Source organism: Triturus cristatus, chromosome 2_1 (genome assembly GCF_964204655.1).
Source record: "Triturus cristatus chromosome 2_1, aTriCri1.1, whole genome shotgun sequence".
NCBI classification, from domain to species: domain Eukaryota; kingdom Metazoa; phylum Chordata; class Amphibia; order Caudata; family Salamandridae; genus Triturus; species Triturus cristatus.
In genome coordinates, this window is record NC_140581.1 from 701,592,348 (window position 1) to 701,613,902 (window position 21,555).

General features: G+C 45.8%; 1 protein-coding gene across 5 annotated transcripts in view; it reads right to left on the reverse strand.

Moving 5' to 3' along the window:
* SEMA6A (semaphorin 6A) overlaps positions 1 to 21,555 on the reverse strand; it is a 184,981-nt gene that overhangs the window by 97,940 nt on the left and 65,486 nt on the right. The window contains exon 1 of one of the 5 annotated variants that reach the window (XM_085632647.1): positions 8,780 to 8,915. The exons of the other annotated variants lie outside the window; for them this stretch is intronic. The gene's annotated coding sequence lies outside the window, so the exon portion shown is untranslated. Of the gene's footprint in view, positions 1 to 8,779; positions 8,916 to 21,555 lie in introns of those variants that run through there. 5 annotated transcript variants of the gene reach the window in all.

A 21,555-nucleotide genomic window follows, 5' to 3' on the forward strand; every position in this document is an offset into this window, starting at 1 on the left:
CCAAGGACAAATTTAAGTTACAGGAGTGTAATCTTGCATAAATTTGGGAATGAGACATTAACCGCTTAACTACAGCACCAAATGCTGAGTTTGTATATTGTGTAATTTTGCGTAATTTCATGTGATTTTTTTCAAACGTTTGCGTAACAACGCAAAAGCAAATGATGTGAATTGTGCACACCCGTATGCGGGCACATGAAGCACAAATGTGACTGCAACATACAACTTAAGAGTAAACTTCACTACCAATATTCTAGCCATTTAGACAAGTATTCCTCCAAAGGGTTTGAGCTGTAGAACATGAAGGGGGCAAACAGTGTTCATGCAAAGGGGGCTGTTAGGTAATTTATCTGTGTTCTCTGTACTATGCATTATGCTGAAAAAAAAGAAGCTCGAACAGGGCTCATTTACAAAACTCAATAGGGTGAAACACGTGCTCAACACACAGGGCGTCGAACCCGCGACCCACAATACATTAACCCGGCACCATTAACCAGCGAAGTTACGTGTAGACTGATATGTCATATCTTTCTGAAAGCTATCTCTATGACAGCGATTCTTTCCAAGCAGACATATAATTGTTTACAATTACAGAGGGTAGTAAATTAAACACATCATTAACAATAAATCTGTCTAAAAGCTGCTTCTAGTGCAGACATGAACAATGGGAACATTCTTCGATGGCAGAATTGAGAAGGAGCAGTGCTAATTTGAAGCATTAGAAGACACATGTCCCCAGAAGGATTGCTGCACATCTACCAGCAGTGATGATGGATAGAGTAGCTCATGAACAACTACAGACAATTTATGGTAATCTCTGCCCATCAAGTTCATAAAGGAATGATTACGCACACATAGAAATAAGTATAGGACGGCCACCTCGCTGTCCACCCACCCTGGTCAAGCAAGAGCTTCCATTTATCTTGTCAAGCCACACACACCAAATTACATATAATTGCTAGCCTCTCATCAGAGGCATTGTGCCATAAAAGCATAGATTGTCACAATTATTTACGGATAAATACTAGCTCTGCCCCTGGCCATGTCTTTCCAAAGAGCGCGTCCAGTCATAATATTCACCATGCACTTTCTAAACACTCTACGACTCCACTATGATTTACAAACAATTCAGACGAGAATTATTTTCAACAGCAAATATAAATTAGAGAGTGTGATAATTCCTTAGATGGAGCGCTCTTTCTACGCCCACATCTGACAGACATACTCACATGAACATTCTCGGACCTCAACACATTCCTCTGCTGCTCTGTCTTTGTGACTGTCTATTAAATTAGCTGGAAATTAGTTTACTGGTGGAACATTTAGCCTCTAAAAAAATCTCAGAAATATCTCATAGCCACTCATAAGATATACAGATATCTGTTGAAATATTTGATGATTTGTTTTTAGATTTACAGGCAATGGTAACCACTACAGACAAAGTCAATACAATGTAATACATTTCTGTGATTTTAATTTTAAACTTTACTAGGTCTCAGTCAAGTATTGTCAAAGAACTGTTGACCATCGCTAATGGACAAGAGCTATGAACATGAGTTGTCTACAAGGTGTCTTCAGGAATGGAGAAAAGTTCCAGCCTCCTAATAATCTAGAGAGCCACCAGCCTCCTAATGATCTAGAGAGCTGTAGTCTGGTGAGCAGGATTAACATTAGCATGCTGACAGGGTGTACCAAGCCTGAGACCTTATGAGCTTCTCAAGAGAGCAAGACTATGGGTCCAATTCCAGAAGCGCATAGAGGGAGGACCAGCACATGCCACAGAGCCTCTTGAATAGCTGATCCACAATAGCTCATTTTTCAAGCACATCCAGTTACTCCAGAAGATAAGTGAACCAAAGCTGAATGGCATGGAAGAAAGACTGGACATCATGGGGCAAAATAGCAAAAGTGAAGAGAGCGTTTTCCTCTCTCTCTCTCTCAACAGGTCAGGCTTGGAGGAAATATGAAGAAGAGTAACAGCTGACCATCGACACACGGGTCATCGGCCTCTAAGAGCATCTGCCTTGCATGGGAATGGCCAATACCATCTGAGGATGAGCAGCCAACAGCATATGCACGACAGCGAGAAGCACAAATGATCTGAATGGCATACCCTTCCAACAGGCATTCAAATCACCAATGTAATGGTAAAAAATGTGCACACAAACAATATCCCGAGGAACGGCAATTAGCAGGCTACTCTCTCCACTTCAGACGAGTATACACGACCAGCTTAGGAATGCAGCAAGCTGCAGACTGCGCCAGCAGAAAGGAAGACTCAATTTCATCACCCAGAAACAGCATTTTGAAACTTCTATGAATTTACATATAAAAACATGCATGCAGGCAGTACTTAATTTTAGCAGGTGCCTGCAGGTGGCTGGAACTGACATTTTTATGGAACAGGATTCATTTTGAATTTTCAGACTTTAACCCACAGTAAGAGAGAGAAAGGCAGAAAAAGGAGAAGAAAGAATTAAATAAAAGATACGGAAACAATGACAAAGAGAAGATGCAGCGAAGAAAAAGAACCTGCCAGAGTGAGACAGGATGTGTCGGGTGGTAGAAGAAAGGGGTATGAGGTGAAGTCAAGACAAGCAGACTTGGCCTTTGGCACACCTCGGAAGGGCTGGCAATAGGCTCATTAGAAAAGCCTGCACTTAAGCTATGTAGAATTAATCACTGCCTCTATCCTATCAACGACCAAGAGTTGTAGGTTCTGAGATCCTACAAAGACCAAGAGACAAGAGCTTGGGGAGGGATGAGCAGATGAGGGTAACTAAGAATGCCCACAAGTCAGCAGCAGGCAGCTGGAATAGGCTGCAAGCAGGGAAAAGCATCGCTGATGATGATCGCCCAAGCACAGGCTGTACACAGACCCCCCTAACAACTGGTGAAAGTCTCCATAATTTGTCTAAGGTACCAGTAGGTTTGCTTGCAACCCATGAAAAGTAGTCAGTGTCTGTAAGTGTACTGCTCACATGGTATAGAAAGAGATGATCTCATATACATTTTAGAAAACGTGAACATACACACTCTTGGGCTATAGAACAAGGCATTTGTTTTTCAATGCCTGTCCCCGGTGAAACCCAAAGAACAGTTTAGCACCGCGCACTGCTTAGGAAGAGGGGCGGTCTACCAGTGTAGTTTTGTGGTCAAAAGAGCTACCTGCCAGTCTAATTGGGGGGGGGGGGGGGAGGAAAGAATCATAATTGGATAACAAGGATGTCACACTTCAAAAATAATCTTAACAAAAATAGGTCCATTTTGATGGGCTTGACTGAAATGACACCAGACTGGAACAAATGCAGCTGAATTCTAAATAGCTAAGTTGGAGACAAACAAAGTAGCCCAAGTGTGGCAGTGACATTTTCTAAGGCCAGTTCTTGACCAAGACAGTACCAGGTGCCCAGTCAAGGCACTGGCAGCAGTGGGCCACAAATTGGATCTACAGGCAGCAAATATTATACAGGCGCCAAAAGATAGACAGTATTATTTTTTGCCAGTACAACAAAAAGGCCTGCACCAGCACCACTTGTTTGATCTTTGGCCAGTCACCTGCCAAGCCAGGTAATCAAAACAGACATAATCAGGTGAGCGCTTGATCAGGCAGGGCTACAGCAACGTAGGAGGAACAATGATTAGTTTTGTATTTTAAAGTGTTATTCAGTTCAAGTTTTCTTTATTTCGGCCAATTAGGCCATAAAAGATAGAATCATACAATATCATATAAAACAGTCACTTTAAATAAAAACAGTTGATAAAATCAATAAAACCAATGTACAATGGGTTACGGACATGGTAAGCAGATGGAATTCATTAAACAGAGCTGTCATTAATTAATTTAGACCTTATCTGCCACATAGCCGTTAAAAATTTTGCAACTGCAAAGACTATGTGCGGAGCAGTGTTCGTTTTCAATATTCTAAACACATGCAGATGACTCCTTATGCCCAGGTTTCTGCATAGCGGAACTAGCCAATATTTTCTTGGTCTATTATAAGCAGGGCAAAAAAACACAATGTGAGTTTCTTCCTCATCATGAATACAACAACCTGGACAGATTTTATCATTCTTTTTTGTCCAGTTATGGGTAAAAATTTTAATAGGGAGGGTCCCTAGCCTCCATTGTATGAACAGTTTTCTAGATAAAATAGGAAAGATAATGTCCATAAAACCTTCAAACTGATAAGAATCCTTGAAGATCAAGAATCGGTCAGTCAGGGTCCCTTTGTTAGGTGCAGAGACCAGGGAAGCAAAACGCTTCTCCCTATATATACCCACGAGGCGTTTGCGAGGAACCCCATGACAGCCTTGCTCAGGAGACTCCCATAATTCAGGGAGTCTCAACCGATAGAGTTCTTTCTTTATAGAGGCTAGCCAGGGGATTTTATCGCAAAGGTTCAAATTCATGACGTGTACAAGCTCTTGTCTGTAATGTGAAAGCTCAGCAGTAGACCAGAGCCTATGCCAGAATCTTAGTGGCATAAGTTCCAGGTCATCTTTTATCGAGGGTAAGCCCATATCTAGTCTTAGGGGAAGGAGGGGTGTACCTCGGGGCAGTGCCAAGAGACGCCGTAAAAAATTATTTTCTACTTTAACAATTCCTGTGCCCACCTTGTGCCCCCAGAGTTCTCCACCATAGGATGCAGCTGCTTTGGCTTGAGACTTGTACATTTCAACAGCCGGGCTAATTGGTTTATAGGTAGAGGAATTTGCCACCTTCAAAATTCCCCCCGACAGTTGAGAAAGCTTTAAGCGACTGGTTGCTACATGAGGTTCCCATGATAGGTTCTCATGCAGCGTTACCCCTAAATACTGAAAGGTTTTTACCCTCTCCAGTGTTACTGAACTCAGGGATGGGTTTGGTCTAGTTTTAGCTGAGGGATTAAATATCATAAACTTGGTCTTCCCTGTGTTTATTTCCAAGCCGTGTTGGCTACAGAAAAGGCCAAAACCATCTAAGATCCGTTGGATCCCCATCGGAGATTTGGACAGCAGGAGGGTATCGTCCGCAAACATGATTGCCGGTACCCTCCTGCCAGCCAGAGACGGGGCATCATTATCATGAACAGTGTTAAGATGTGCAATTACATTATTAACATAGAGGCAGAACAGGGTTGGGGCAAGGACACAGCCCTGTCTGACCCCTCTAAGAAGTGTTATTGGACAGGCCTGTGATGTTATCATTGTTGAGCACCACACCGTGCTTGGTCATGTGATGCGTCACCGCATGGTCAGCCTTACACTATTGCTCAGTATTTTCTTGAAAGAGAACAGCATTGAGAGAAAACTTGATTCAGAGGTCAAGGGTTTCTGGTTACTACTGAGCCCTACGAGACAGCGGCTCATAGTCTCCGTGACACGGGTCCACCAAGATTCTGAGACCCGTAACCAGCATGAATGAAGAAGTCTAGCCTCCCCTGAACAACCTGCAGCCACACACCTTTGAACTGCTGCCATACTAATATTAAGGCAGGATTAGTTACATCATAAAACAGGGCTGCTGGTTCACTGTCTGGCTCTGAGAATGTCACTGTGCTGAGTGTAAAAAGCAATGTAGGATCTAGTCACGGGGGGGGTCCAATATTTGCAATCCCCCAGTATCTTGTGTCAGTTGTGGTGTTTATCACTTGCCCGAAAAACAAACTAAGCAGCTCCCCCACAAGCAGTGAAAGAAGTACACAGCGCAACCTAGCTATAGGGCTCAACTTTCAGGAGGAGGATTAGGGTCACCCAATATTTGATCAGACATAAGGACCCACGTAAAGACGTCCAATACGTCTTGGAAATGTAAGTGTTGGGGTCTTGGGAGTTGGTCCAAGGAAAACATTAGGGGAGATGGAAACAACATGTTTTCGTACCAGCCCATAGAAATATTCATGCACAGGCTTGCAAGTTTAGTTTTCTTCACTCTCCTACCTGCTGCACTTGAAGGGCATTCCATGTTTTTGTGGTAAGCAACCACAGTTTTTTACAGCATGGGTCAAAATGCACTACCACCGGGTGGCAGCCGTGGCAAAGAACTAGACAAAACTACATTGCTGAAGGATAAATGTGACGTAAGCAAATAACACTGTGCATAGTGAGTGGCGAGGACAGTAACTATGCTTGTACGAAGTGTAACAATTAGCATTTTTTTTAAATAATTGTTATTGTGTTTTGTTTTTAAGCTGGATTAGTTTATTTCTAATACAACTGTAGCCAAATTATTCAAATACAGAGCCTATTGGGGCCAGAAGGCATGCCATAGATTTATGAACTGTGCAAGAACAGGGGAATGTCAAGTTCATAAACTCGAAGTCCTTTTTTTTGAAATCAGATTTAATCTAGGGAGCTGACAACAGCAAAGGGCTGTGAGTGCCTTTCATAGTACCGTATACAGTCACCATGTGATCACATCATTTAATAAAAAAGGCATAAACTAACCTAATCAGCGTTAAATTTCCATATGATATGAACAGTGGTGAAACACAGGCCCCTGCAGTCCCGGTAGTGCGGGGAGGGCCCCGAGCTCCACGGGCCCCCTCAGCACAGTACCCTGACCAGAGAGCTCCTGATTACGTTTGGAAGGAGGCCCCTCCATGTACCTTGCAGGGGGGGGCGGCTCAAGTTTTGTTACACCAGTGGATATGAATGAGTTTGAGACCTTTAACCCCTTGAGTGCCCCGCCCTTTCCCCCTCCTGTGCCGGCCCTTTCATTAGCGGGCGGGGTCCATGACGAGATAGTCTCGTCATGGGCACAGCGCAACCGCGCTCCATGACGAGACTATCTCGTCATGGGCACAGAAGGGGTTAAAGAGAGGAAGGGCTGGAACAGTACAACATGTCTAACATGCATATTTACTCAAAAGGGAACAGTGTGGCGTGTAAACATCGAAGCCTTGCCTTGGCAGACACATATGAGCCTTGGAGGAATGTCCTCTCTAGGATTCCACTGCTTACATTGCTCTTCTCCGGAAAAACAGATCATTCCGAGAGATTACAACGCTCTTAATCTCCAAATCCACTTCAAGAGGACGCGCTGCTCTGCTCACTCCTCGCCTGCCTCGCGAGAGCTGCCTGAATCCGAGCGGTTGCAGCCACCGAAGAGCAGCGCGACAGCACCTTGAAGTCAAGGAAAGACTAGCCAGCGCATCGGCCGTAGAACCTGTGGTGTGAGAGAGAACCCTGGACTTGACTTCACCCAGGACTTGAAGGCCAACGGGCTGGTGAGCGCCACACTGGGGGCTGAAAAGATCAGCTGTTTGGTTGTGACCCAAAGCCACCAACACACCAAACCATAAGGGACAGAACGGAAGCCAGAGCCGGACTGGGAGCCCAAAGCAGCCCTGGCAATTTAAGACCAGCCCCCATATGGTGCATAGCGAGCAAGCTAGTCTGACCACTACAAAGGGTCTTAGGGGGGTTCTCCCCAAAACAACATTTTAGGGAAAAATGATGCATTCTATGACACATTTTTCATCATATATTCAATCGTATTTGTATTTAAAGCATAGTAAATGATGACCTTACATTGCACCAGGATACAACAATCTTTATTGGGGCTCTAGAATGATTACCCCCCATCATCCATCAACAGTGCCTCTCATCTCTCCATAGCCCCTCTCTCACATGAATTTCATTTGTTTTATAGAGCCTCTCATACCAGTGTTGGGTGTCAGACAATTTTACATCACACAAAAACAGACAATGAATCATACAAGTGTAAATCAATGTATTGAAAATGCTGCATAAGGCAAAGGGAACTACAAGGTGTAGATTCACATAGCATCCATACTGGTAGGCATTTTTTAAGAGTCCTTGGTCTCGGAAATCAAAAACTCAGGATTCAGAATGTAATACAGTGGTTAGGGTTGACTTTACTAATAAGAATGTATTCCTACCCAAGCAAACCCTTTTCACTAAAATTAGGATAATGAAAGACTGGGGGGAAAAAAACATAACTTTAGAACCTCGATAAGGATTGTAGTTTAAGAAACGTACAGTGACAAAGGGATCTTTGTGACAAAAGCAGTAACCCACTGAGCTATGCAGGAACAGGGGTGGGAGCTATGCACATAAAATTCTGTTCTGTGATCAGCACAGTACACATTCTGTACAGCAGGCATTTTAACCCTCTGTGCTACCTCAGATGAGTCAAAACTGCTAAGCAAAACTCGAATCTCTCCCCAGCAGGTACATTAATCACCAGAGTTATCTTGGCACTTTTATTGTTGCCTGAAAACTGTTGGATATGCAAGGTACTCGCTGTACTTTTAAAACTGCTGCACTGCTACAAAACCGTGCCCCCAGTAAGAAAAACGTCCCCCCACCCCATTCTACCATCCTACCAGGAAATCTCCCGATGCCCAGTACAGCCAGTCCGGCCTTGACAGAAGCTAGGACCCAAAACACCGGCCCGTGTCATGTATGCTTCACTCTCTCCAATGGAGCACAATGTTACAAAATAATGAAAGAAGACAAGGGCACTCAAAGGGGGCACTTCATGATTTTGGAAAGTCTGAATAAGACCCTAGTAAATAGTGCCTTGTGCATCTCGAGGGACAGACTGGAGTCTGACCACTTCAAGGATGTGTGATCATGATAAACTAGCAGGTTCCTGTAAAAGACAAACAGCAGCTGCGGCTGCTGTTCATACCGCACTCCTGTGTGGCTATAAATGCTAAACTCACAGGGAGCTTGCCCATACTTAGCTTTTCTGAGCAAACGCTGAGACGATTTCAGTGTGTTTACACATCCTCCCCCTTTCCGGAGTGCGGACACCACAGGGTCTTACCTCTGTGGGAAATGCCAGGGCCTAGCAGCGTCCTCCCATGGCCGCCACCCTTCATGGGGCGCCTTGCACCGGAGATGGTGCCTGCGAGCAGGGAGCCTCCGGCCCACGTTGGCACAGGTGCGCGAAGCTCCAGCCGACTCTCTTACAAGCCAGGCCTCCGTGGGAAGAGGGACTCAAGACCCCTGGATCCAGACCCTCCTGTGCGCGCGCCTCTGAAGCGCGCTCCCGCCCGCAGCCTCAGTGTCCCAGGTCTTCACCTTTCCTCTCTTGAGAGCAGGCAGGCTGGCTGTGCCGGCAAATTTGATTAATGCGTAAGCCGAGTCACGCAAATTACCTTAATGAAACGGCGGGCTTGATGGCGACGGAGCTCAAGTATCCACTCAGCTAATGACGGGAGCGATACCTTGACAGCTCTGCTGGACGTGTCCGAGCAGGCAGCCGTCGGTCACCCACCGGCCGCGGCGCGCGCTGGCGCCAGGGAACGCCCACGTGACTCTGGTGTTTGCCGTTTTAGAAGGTTGCAGAGCCCTGCAACTGGTGTGGTAGATCCACATGTGTAGGTAGAGCTATGAAGCACACAACCTAGGTGAGCAGTGGGTCTGTCATGATATGCTATGTTAAGGATTTATATAGCGCGCTCATCACCGCAGGGGTATCCAGGCGCTGGGCTGGCTTTAATGTGCTACCGCATGGAAGCTGCATTTACGCATGCCTTTGTGTTGCCACATAAAGACAGCCCTCGAGGCCTTGCCCATGTTTGTTTCGCTTTAAGGAGTTGGATTGTGTGCCCTGACATGTGTGTCTAGGTGTGATTGTGTGTATGTACGTGTGTGTGTGTGACTTGCACACAGTTCCTGACTGAAACATTCACAATGTTTGCGGTAGTGAAACAAAATATATATTGCGTTCTGTACACAATGCATTTTTGCGCTAATGAATATTATGTGTGATAAGTCAGTGTACTTTTGAAGTGCAAAATAGTAGCACATGCATTGCAAAGCAAACACTCAAAGGAGGTGGAATGAAACATCAAAGTGCCAATAGAATGAGGTGAGACAGACCCGGTGAGACAGACCCATTCCTGTGGGCGGAGCGAAAGCCAACTTTAAGGAATTGGTAACAATAGGTACCCAGACGGATGTGTCCTCAAGCCAGACCTAACATCAGTTCTCCCAGAGAACTTTGCTGTCAAGCATGGCCTAATGCAACACGCTAACAGTTGGCTTACACCGATCTCCTGCCCGAGATGGCTTTAGTTATGTTGCTGCTTGAAAAGGGGGCGACCTGAATTAAATGAAGAAGCGCAGTTCTGGAGCCGTGAAAGCGGCCTGCTTAACTAACACCAAAAGAACATAAGTGTTATGCCTTGAAAAGTAGTTGAGAAATCCGCAGCCCTGCTGTTTTTGCTATTAACCATTTCTGTCTGTTCTTTGCACCTTCTGCCTTAGCAACAGTCGAGTCATTTACAGATACTCAAAAGCAATCATTTCTCACCAGTAAACAGTTGCGCGAAGCGAACCTAACACAATATATTAACCACGTGGCGCGTTAACAAATGTCGATAGATGGACAAGACGGTTTTTAATGCACACAGTCGGTGGAACTCGGACCAGTCAATGTACATTGCGAAGAAGTATTGGCCAAGATGGCGGGTCTTTGGAAGGCGTGCTGATAAATCCGCTTTCCAAGTACCTGCGCTGCCCCTCACACAAGGCCGCGCCATCGAGTGAGAAGGCTGGCGCGGTGCCAGCTCCGGCCCCCCCTGCAAGCCCTGTCTGCGAGGGTTTCCTCCAGGTACGACAATGTCAACAGCAAGATGTTCCCAGCAATAAAATGGAGGCCACACAATGCACGCGGCGGCTTAACGTTCGAAGCACACAGCCCCCAGCCCCCTTGCAGGCACGGGCTGATAAAAACCTGGGGCTCCTTTGTGAGGAACAAAGGCTCGCAGCTCAATTTGTCCGGGCCACTCGGAGAGGTAGGAAGAACAGCGCGCTCGGGGCAGCGCGGAAATAACGGCGGATGCGATATTCTTTCCAAGAAGGCAAGCTTGTAGTAAAATCTGGTACTACATCAAAGGGCTGTGGTGTCACTGAAAAGGCAGACACCCCGCGGCTGATAAACAATTATGAGCAATCCTGTTAAACACTGGGAACCACTGAGGCAAAGTAAGCGGATTTTCCACATCAGATAGGACACATTCCAGCTGAGGTATGGGGAGAAAAAACTGCCTCCAACAGCTGCCAGCAACCCACACCTTAATTCGCGACTACATAAACTACCTCCTGGAGAAGCACGAATTATATTAGAAAGAGCTCTCTAGGCGCTACCATAGTCATGCTGCGTAAATGCTGTGCATGGACTGCAGCTGGGGTTCATAATATGCAAAAGTAAGGTCCCTAAACTCCACCATGGAACACACAAAACCCCGCGTTTGCTGAAACTGAAAAGGTCCTCTATGACGTCTGCCACTCACTGAGGTGGGGACGAGCTCTCTGGCTGCTGGGCGGCAGTGCTGTATAGTTCGCTTTTTATGTGGGATGCAGCCCCATTGCTTCTCTAACACAGAAAAAAGTTCAGTGGGAAATTGGAAATACATAATTAGGTTATAGGATGAATACATTAGAGTTCACCTTCAAAGGATGCTCATTTCGGCAGGTATGCAACTCAACAGAATGTGATCTCAAGTCCCAAACTTACAAGATGTTTCCGCACTGACTAGAGTGACATGTGCCCCACACACCATGTGCACACAAGCAACCTCTGCTGCTTGCAGGAGCAACTAGCTCTACCGTGGCCTTGCAATCTCACTAGCATTAAGAACAAGCACTGGCAACGCCAATAGTTCTGACATTAGCTTATGGTCTTTGTGCTTTGTCAATGTTGGTTTGGTTTGTCTTGGATTTTGCTAAACGTTAGTGTTGGGAATACTGCTGGGACCAAGATGATAATGTTTTTGTCTCAAAAAGCATATAGTGCCACAGCAGTCACTGCACTGAAGTGAACTACTTTGTGTGTGGAGGTGCTTCTTGTGAAGGAGGGGGTTGCTACTCAAGTTGAAGTTAACTAACGAAGTGGGGTGACCGATTGCCCCATTCTTTTTGGTGTAGGGGCAGAAGCAAAGTGTGAATGGCACAATAGCAGACCAATGGATAAAGTGGTCTGGCACAAGGCGCCTATTAACATATTAAACATTTAATTTTGGAAAAACCAAAAGGTCAGGCATCAAAAGTGATAGTAGGGGGACAGGACTAGGCCTCGCTGATGTGAATCTTAACACTGGTTATGCATAAAGGAGACCCTTGCCAGCTAGCAGTTTTCACAGCATCTCACTGAGCTGGTCGGTCAATAGCTGGGATGCATCAAGCATGGTGAGTGGATCTGTATACAAATAGTGGGATTCAAGAGTGATGTATAGTTGCCTTTTCAATGGCGGCTGCGAAGGAGTTGAATATAAGAAGTGTACCAGTGGATACCACATGAATGCACCTCATTTAAAGGCCCCACCCAGGAGGGCAGAAGCAAGCAGCATTTAAGAAATTGTAGAAAGGCGGCGTCCAAACACAAACAGAAAGCCCATCGTGGGTGAGAACAGACAGTAACCAAGCTCAGAGCCCGAACAGAGGTGCACGCTCCGACGTGTGGGCTCAGGGGATCAGGCGATGCGTTAAACTCCTGAGCCCTGCATTATTCAAATAAAGTTGGGAGCACTTTGAAGCTTTCTGAGAGGGGCTAATACAAGCTTCCTTCATTCAGTAGAGCCAGCACCTATCGCAATGATCCCTTTTATCTATCACGCCTGCAGCAGGATGAATAGTGAAGGCTCTAGGTAGAGTTAATCGTGAACTTTAACTTCCACCACAACGCTTATCCCTCCAGTGAGTCTGATACTTGATACAGAAGTTCCAGTCACAGAGCAACATATGGGTAAAAACATGAATGGAAAAGCTGCAACAGGAGAATGACTATTAGTGGTACATCAGATCCAGTGAAACGCGACAAGTCCTTTGCGCAGCTACACTGAGAAATGCGCTTAATGCTAAGATAGACTCCCCACCAATGGCCAGATCACGGATCTGCAGGAATCCAAACTTGTCGGTCCACATTGCGGCCCCAGCCTCTATTTCTGTGCCATATGAGAAACTGCAGAAATCAGACAGGCGCCACGCTTCTTGTTTCACCGCCCACACCTGAACAGCGGTGGGAAAAATGCAAACTCAAAACATCCGACCTAGCCGGGTGGAGGCGGCGGCCACAGATGTTACCTGTAGATGAGGACAGCTGCCAACGCAGGATTTAATAAGAGCAATGGGTTAATTACTGTTCGCTGACAGTGGCAGGCCGCCCACGCCTGCTTGGCCTATCTACACCAGGCACACATTACTGTCGTTGCAGGTTCCAACGCTAATTAATAGTTACGGCAGAGTTGGCGATGTCTTTCACATGAATAGATATCTGGGACAGTGAGCGTGCATGTTCCATGAACTTTCAGCATCTTTTCTTGCGCAGACGAGGGCCTCATGCGCAGTGCTTCGTCTCCTTCCACCTCGCCGCTTATCCCCGCATTAATCTCTGGCCTTAAAAAGTTCCCCACCCTCTTCACGTAGCATGCATCAGCAGACAGGGCTCGTAAAAAGCACTTCAAACAAAGATGAAGTGTGCTTTTAAATCATTTCAGCATATTGTGAAGTTTCCTTACCTTGTGACTCAAAAACGTACAGGGAGAATAGGGGGGCTGGGGCCTGTCCAAACGTCCAGGGAAACATGCACAACAAAAGTGCTTTATGGTCTGTTTTGTATCCAGATGAAAGTGGAGCTGTCAAACATTGCAAATGGAAAGCAACTCAGACAACTCTTGCAAATGCATAGGACAACTGGAATTATGAGGCAAAAGACCACCAAATTTTGCTGCAGGGTCGACTTCAATTATGCGGCAAGAAATGGAAATTGATGGAGCATAATGCGGCACTTTTTTGTATTACTTCATTATTTTGACATTTTTACACATGGTAATACTGTCAGGCAGGAATTTCACCTTCATAGTACCAGTTTACTAACCAAATACAGAAATAAACAACTGGAAGATAACCTGTCAACCTTTGCAAAGGGCTTTCTACGGCTCGCAAACACATGTTGAGTGTTTTTAGTAAGTTTTAAACTGTTTGAGCAAGAAACAACATTTTTTAATTAAGATTAGCACACCATGCAGCAGAAGATGGTTTATATGGCAAATGTGGCATATCAATAATTATGCGAAAAAAGCACTAGCCACAGAATAGCATAATTCCAGTGGCCCTGCAAATACAACACTGCCAGCAAGACATACCAATCACTACCCGTCATACAGCATCACACCTCTGAGTCCTCATTACAAGTGCGGAGTAATTCCCAGTTGCTCCACTAACTCTAGTCAATGTCCCAATCAGGAATTCCAAGAGGCCAGGAATACAGCACAGAACATTTCCTGTATGCCGAAAATAGGCAATTACCACAGGAATCAGTTGCAGTAACACCAAAGAGAAGCTCCTTTACAATGACAGTTAATGCTCCTACCAAACTGTGAAAGTATTTTAGTGACAGTGAAACAACTATACCACCTTCGTTATTTATTAAGTAGCTTTTATGGCCATACCAGTAGATGGCACCAGAAGCCATGTTTTATGTTTCCTTGAAGCACATTTTTAGCATTTAGAAAGAGGTCTTATGGCACCTGGCAAAACTGGAAGAAGCACACATTGGGCCCCGCATTAACTTTTGGCACCAGGTCTTGTAAAAAAACTTCAGAGGAGCCCACCCAGGACAGCCAAAAGCGGCTGCAGTGGCACATTAAAGGTTGGAACCTGGTATGTCTGCACCCATGAAAATGTTTTAATCCAAAAGAGAAGCTCCTTTACAATGACAGTTAATGCTCATACCAAACTGTGAAAGTGTTTTAGTGGCAGTGAAACAACTATACCAGCCTGTTAATATATTATAATACTGCAATCCTGTAGTGACGTACTGATATCAGCCGAAGACTCATTCCACAGAGAATTGTTCATATCATTTGGTTAACGTAAGTGAAGTCTTTACACTTCTATGCCAGTAACCAGTGCTTGAAATGGAAAAATAGAAGTGCAGGTACTCTATCACAGAGTACCTGCTTGTTTCTGAGAAGTGCCAGTACTCTCCAATTAAAAGTATCACCTCACGCTTGAGAAGTGCAGGTACTCTCCTTCTCAAAATAAAAAAGTGCCGGGACTCAGTGCATGACAGTACCGGGCCACTTAAAGCACTGCTAGTAACTGGATCCAGTAGAAATGACAATAGCAGTTGTTACGGTAGTAAAAGCCAGTTACACTAGGCATGCCATTCTTTGAAAGTGGCAACACAAGTTAAGTGACCATGCTGACGCCCTGTTGAAGTATCCATAAAAGCTTAATAAGGTGCAGAAGGGCCAATATCACTGATTCAAATCCAGTGGACCTGTCTACACCTTGCCCACACCACCCTATCAAAGTGCTGTAGTCCGATAAAAGTGCCCGCACTCGTGTATTCAGGTCTGATGTCAAGCAGAAGCAGCCATACCAAACTCATGGGCAGGATTCCAGAACAAGAGGACATTTCATAAAAATAAAGTACCGGAGCCCAGTACTGAAGCACAAACAATCCTATTGAAATGCTTCTGCCCAGTAGAAATGTCAATAATATGCCAATAACGTGCTGAAGTCCAGTGCAACTGATCAGGTCATTCGACTCAAGTGCATCCAGTAGAAGCGCCCACACACTTGTAGTTTGTGCCATTCTGCTGAAGTGCTGGGGTGCAACAGAAATGCAAAACCATTCTAGAGAAGCAAGGCATTCATGTGCCCATGGTGTGATGTTTCAGACGCGGGACCGGCACAGGCCGAGGCCCTCATTACAAGGCCTATGCAATCCGGGGAGGCCGTTGCACACACAGTGAATACCACATCATTCTGGCGGGACTTGAGGCCATGAGTGTTTTCAACTGACTGGATCAGGTTTTGGTCTGATTTTTATCACATTATGACAGACCTGCCAACTCACACGGTGCCACCGTGTGTCACACGAATTAGGTTCCTTTCACACAGTCACCAGGGGAAAAAGCCAAAATCCTGGGTTGGCAGGCACGGTGAGCTGAAAACCACTGCATATACGCAGCCGTAAGCATCCCTTGTACAATAAGAGGTTTGAAAACATCCCAGGGCATCAGCCACAGCTAGTGGCGTAGGAAGGGGGGTGTGGTGGGTGCGGGCCACCCCGGGTGTCATCACTGAGGGGGGTGACAAAATGGCAAAAATGTGTTTTAAATATATTTTTGCCATTTTGTCAAACCGGGGGTGACAAGAAATTTTCTGCACCGGGTACCACCTGACCTTGCTACGCCACTGGCCCCTTTTTGGGGGGGGGAGGGGCGATGGGCTTGGTGGAGGGGAGAGTGCCTCTTAGGTAGCTCTCTGCACGAAGCCACGCCCCCTCAAAGACTCAGCCCCTCCTCACACTATGAACATTATTTATAGGTCTGCAGGTGTTTTGATACAAAGGGATGCTGAATATTGGTAATGCTGTTCTTGGAGGGCTCCCAGCGCCGCCCGAATGAAAGGCTTGCAGTCCTGCCGCGACACGTCTGCACTTTAACATGAAAGGCGCTGAGGCCCCTTTAAACACCAGAAGTGCTGCTGCTGGGACTGGGATCGGATCAGTGCACTCAAGGCCCAGCTCTCAGCAAGAATTTGGCCTGCGCTCAAACCCTTTGATTTGTTTCCTTTCAGAAAAGTTCCAAGCCACAGCATGTCTGTCTTTCGAGCCCAAAATGCAATCTTTAGTGCAAAACACGAGGCCCTGCTTTACCTGCATAGCCCTTCCTTCCCCGGCCTCTGCACCCAACTTTTCTAATGACTTAAGAGTGCCTTTAAAAAAAGATCACCAGAGGCATTGGCAAACCGTACAAGTTAAAACATAAATCCAGAGAATGCTTGCACCTCCGATCGTTTAACAGGCACTTTTGTGGATTTTGTTTTGAGTTACACTTTCCTAGCCATCTGCAGAGCAATGCACACGAAGGTCTAACTCTGCCTTCACACAACCAGCGGCTGTTCTCTTCTCACAAGCAGGATGCGAAGGCTGACTGTGGACATCGAAGCCTCCTTGGAAATCAGAAACAGCTGTGTAGACAAAGCTGAGGAGGGCATCTCTTATTGAGATAATGTAGGCTGCTGACTGGCAGGACCTGTGAAGGTGCTGACAGATTTCGATCAGCCCCCACCAAGACTGACAGCCGACCTTTGCGGCCACAGTGAGCAGGGCCCCTATAAGGCTCTTATGTACCCTACGGCAGGGGGTTCCAACGTAAGTCCAGGAGGGCCCAAACTATGGCCCGTTTTAGGATATCCTTTACACACAATGCAACTATATGCAAAGAAGTAACATAGTTAATGCTGAAAATCTGACACGGATGTGGTGCTTTTGGGCCTACGCTGAACACCCCTGTTCTGGGGCAAGTGATGGTCTGTGCCAGCCAATCCCCTCTGCTTCCTATTCAGTCTCTCCCTGCCTGCTATGAGAAATGTGGTAGTCTTGCCTTAACCGAGCAATAACGCCATTTGTACCAGAGCGCCTCCAAACCGCCCAAGACAAGACGCTGCAAAGCGTGCAGTAGGGCAAAGATGTAAACAAATGATTTTTGTACCATTTCTGATGCTTGCATTGTTGTGGGTGGGCCCCAATTATTACGGGCAAGTCATGTAAGGAATCTAATCTGCTTAGTTCTTATTGTGTTTACATGTAAGTAATCTGAGGCAAAATCAACGTTCTCTGTGCAGAGGAAACATAACTAGTGCAAAATCAATTCGCTCCATTTTTTTAAATAAACAAAAGCTTAATAGCGTATGAAAGTTACCCATGGATTGGATGTTGTGATTTGTTTAAAACTTGTATATTATATCATCAACAAGACATAAATGTTTCATATATTGTTAAAAAAAAAAATCAACGTTTTCCTCCAATGTATTTGGTCTCAATTTATGTACCAGCAAGCAGTAAGCAACCTGGCTTTAAGAATGTAAGATTTTTTATTTGGCAACTTGCAAACGCCCCACAGAATAGGTTCAGTGCAGGAGCGCTCGAGGCCTCGCAGGTGCCTCTGAAGGCCGCAATGAGCTGTCGTTGCAGTTTCAGACAATATCTGAAATGACCCCCCCTGGGCCTGGACTCAGACCCGAGCGATCAGTGACCCTGAACAGCCAAGGTTATCTTTTTCTCTCTGTACTTTTCTGTTTTCTTTCCAAAGGATTAACTCCTAACTGAGGGCTTACCACATTCTTTTTCCTAATACCACCAAGCGCTTGACAAAAATCAATGGGACACATTTCACTCCATTGGGTCACAGAAAGTCAATAGGGAAAGATGTTGCGTCAGTCGCCGAGGACGGCCATGCTTGAAAACCTGGACAAAGTGCCCCAGCTAAATCACAGGCATTAAGGCATGAATGATGGCTCGGCGCGCGAGGCCTTCAGAGAAACCGTGCATGAAGCGAGCTTTTGTTCCCAAATATTGGCTGACACATGTCATTTTAAACATACACAGAAACCTTAACAGACCACACAGAGTAATCTTGCGCCTCTTTGAAGGGAAGGAAACAGCATTCTCTAGATCATGTATTCTTCACTGGTCTCAGGTCTGCAATTTCTGAGAGAGTGTGAATACAATAGTATGACCAGAGCCCCTGCAATTATGCGTCTGGAGAGGGCCAAAATTATGCAGCAGCGTTGAGTAAATTATACTGCAAGGAAAAGCAAATTATGTGACATGATGCAGCACATTTTGTAACAGTATTACTTCATTATTTCATCATTCTTAAACTTGTTAACACTGGGCATTGGTTGCACCTCATTACTACCAGTTTAACACCCAAATATAGCAGTAAGCAACAGAAAGGTGACCAGCTCAGCTTTGTAAAGGGGCTTCCACTGCACAGCAACATGTTTCGTTGCATTTCTAGTAACTTTTGAAGCATTTGAGCAAGAAAATCTGCAGAATATGCGCCAAATGAAGGATTATGTGGCAAATGCGGCAATTCTATAATTATGCAAGAATCGCTGTGGTCGCTCAATCACATAATTCCAGCTGGCCCTGAGTATGACACAAAGTATACTGTGTATATTGTGTATGCTGTATACTGTGTATACAATATAATATGACATAACATGATGCATAATATAGGGTAGGGTTGAAATCGCATCATTCTTGTTTTAATAGTACAACTTCCACTCCCCTCTACCTTCCTGGACCTCGTGGAAGCCTCTTGTAATCTGTACATTGCCGGCTAGAAATTTGTGGAGCATCGGTTTGCCCAAGACAAAACAGAGCATCAAGGGTTTAAGCTGGTACTTGGCCTCGAGACCACTGCGTCACTAAATGCGACTCCCACCCCTCATTAAAATTGCAATACATGTATCAGTAAGCCCCTCCCCTCCCCAGGCGACTCACCACAGCATTGTTCCCCTCAGAGGACCCCTTTCAGTTAATTTACATAAGCTGAAGTGCAGCACACTTTGATCAAAAGAAGTGGGTTTTGGTAATGCTTACTGAATTTACCAAACAGGAAAGCATATTGAGAATGTATTATCTGTGGAAAATAGAGGAAGATATGGGTCGCCTTGATTAATGTTGACCGATACGGGCGCTATTTTCCTTCCCGTGCCCTGTCAAAGCTGACTTTGTGCCAGCAGTGATTAGCTCAGGAAGGGTTGGTTCCCAGCACCCACACATTTGCACACGTTGATAGCTATATCTTGCTGTGTACACTGGGACCTCGAACCGTTCACTTTTTCATAATGAAGGGCAAACGTCTCTGTTTACTTACAAAAGCACTCAAACATTGGTCTTCCTGGCGCCCGAGTACGGCTTTGGAATATTCAGCAAACTTTGGCTATTTTTCAACGCTCTCTTTTTGCATAAACAGCGGCATGAACAATAAACACCTTCCAAAGCTTTATCTGACACATTTTTCTGACCTACTTATTGTTGGCTTTAGGATTCTGGCCCTTCACCACTGCTAAAGTGCATGTGCTCTCTCCCCTAAAACTTGGTATGTTTGGCATAATTAACTTACTTGTAAGCCCCTTGTAAAGTGGTATCCCATGTACCCAGGCCTATAAATTAAATGCAACTTTTGGGCCTGCTGCACTACTTGTATCCTTTTAGCCCCGTCTCAGACCTGCCACAGCAGGGCCTGCGTGCGCAGTTTACTGCCACTTTAACTTGGCATTTAAAACTACTTTCCTGACATTAAACCCCCCTTTTACTACATATTGGTCACTCCCAAAGGTAGGCCCTAGGTAGCACTATGTGCAGGGTGCTGGTTAAGTAAAAGGTAGTACATGCGCCTGTATTGTGTGGCATGTCCTGTCAGTGACACACAGCCTAGTTTGTTTCTCAGTGCTGTGAGGGCTACTCCTCTCATAGGCTAGTATTAGGAGTTTCCATATATATTTTTAAGTGCTAATTCCTGATCTGAAAGGAGTAACGTTGCCATGTTTGGTATGCTTAGAATAGTAGTGATAAACACTGCTTACTGGGGTATTTGGATTTTACATTGCTATTTTAGAAATGCCAGTTTTAGAAAGTGGGCATTTCCTTGTGCATATAACTTTGATGTTTTGCAGCCTGACTCCAATCCACTTCTAGGTAATGATGACAGCTACACTTTGTGCACACTCCCCAGACTGCCAACACACAGGAAGGCCTGTGTGTGACATGACAGGCATCTGCATCCTTCTGCATACTGAGAGTCTTCCTCGGCTGGGAGAGAGTGAAGCGGGTGCACTTACTTTTGTATAGTCTGTGTCCTGCCTTCACACAAAGGGCTGATGTGCCCTCTACTGATGTCTGGCACGAGGACTGGGTTGAAATGTGTTTGTGTTACAATTGAAAGTTGCCCCTAGAAACTATAAGTACAGCGGTCCTGACCCCATGATTTTAGAGCACTTGTGGAACTGGGACTGAACCTCCGTCAGAAGTACTGCAACGCCGCACAAAGGACTGCACTTCTGCTTTTGCCCTGCTGTCTGCTATCTGCTGGGTGGGCTAAAGGGCTCACTGGATTGTTGTTCTGTTTGCTGCCCTGCTGCCAGCTCCTCCATGATTCTAGTTTGCCAGAGGACAGCTGTTGACTAGGAGGAACCGCAATCAGGACTACCTGCCATACATGCTGGCCTGATACTTGCTAGACCCATCTGTGCACCACACTTAGTGTTCTACAGGGGCTGGCTGGAGGACCCCTGCTTCCTCAGAGTCCCTGTGCCAGCGGGGTTCTGAGGTTGACATCTCTTATCTCTGTAAAATAGCGCACGAAGAACGCTTCACATTTCCACTTCACTTTATGTCTGTAGCTCGTGGTGTGCGCTCCACTTTCTGGCAGCTTGCACATAAGGAGAGCTTCTGTTCGGTAGGCCAGCATGGGGGTGAGTGCTGGTTGCCGCTCCTGGGTTCGGCAAGTATGGCGTGGTGAGTGAAAGTGCCCTTGCAGATAGACTTGCTGCCCCAGTTATCTGGGTGAACCTTCTAGGAAATGAGGAAGAACGCTGACCCCCGTGCTGCTGAGGAAATCCAGCTTTGATTGCCCACACAGCCGTAGGAGCCACACCTGCCTCCCTTCCTGAGGAACGGATCGCAGCACATTTGCAGGGCTCCCTTGAGTCAATCGCAATGCCTGCCAACTTAGGGTCAGCTCCACCCAAAGGGAAACGCAGTACGCGCCAAGTACAGCAAGGCTG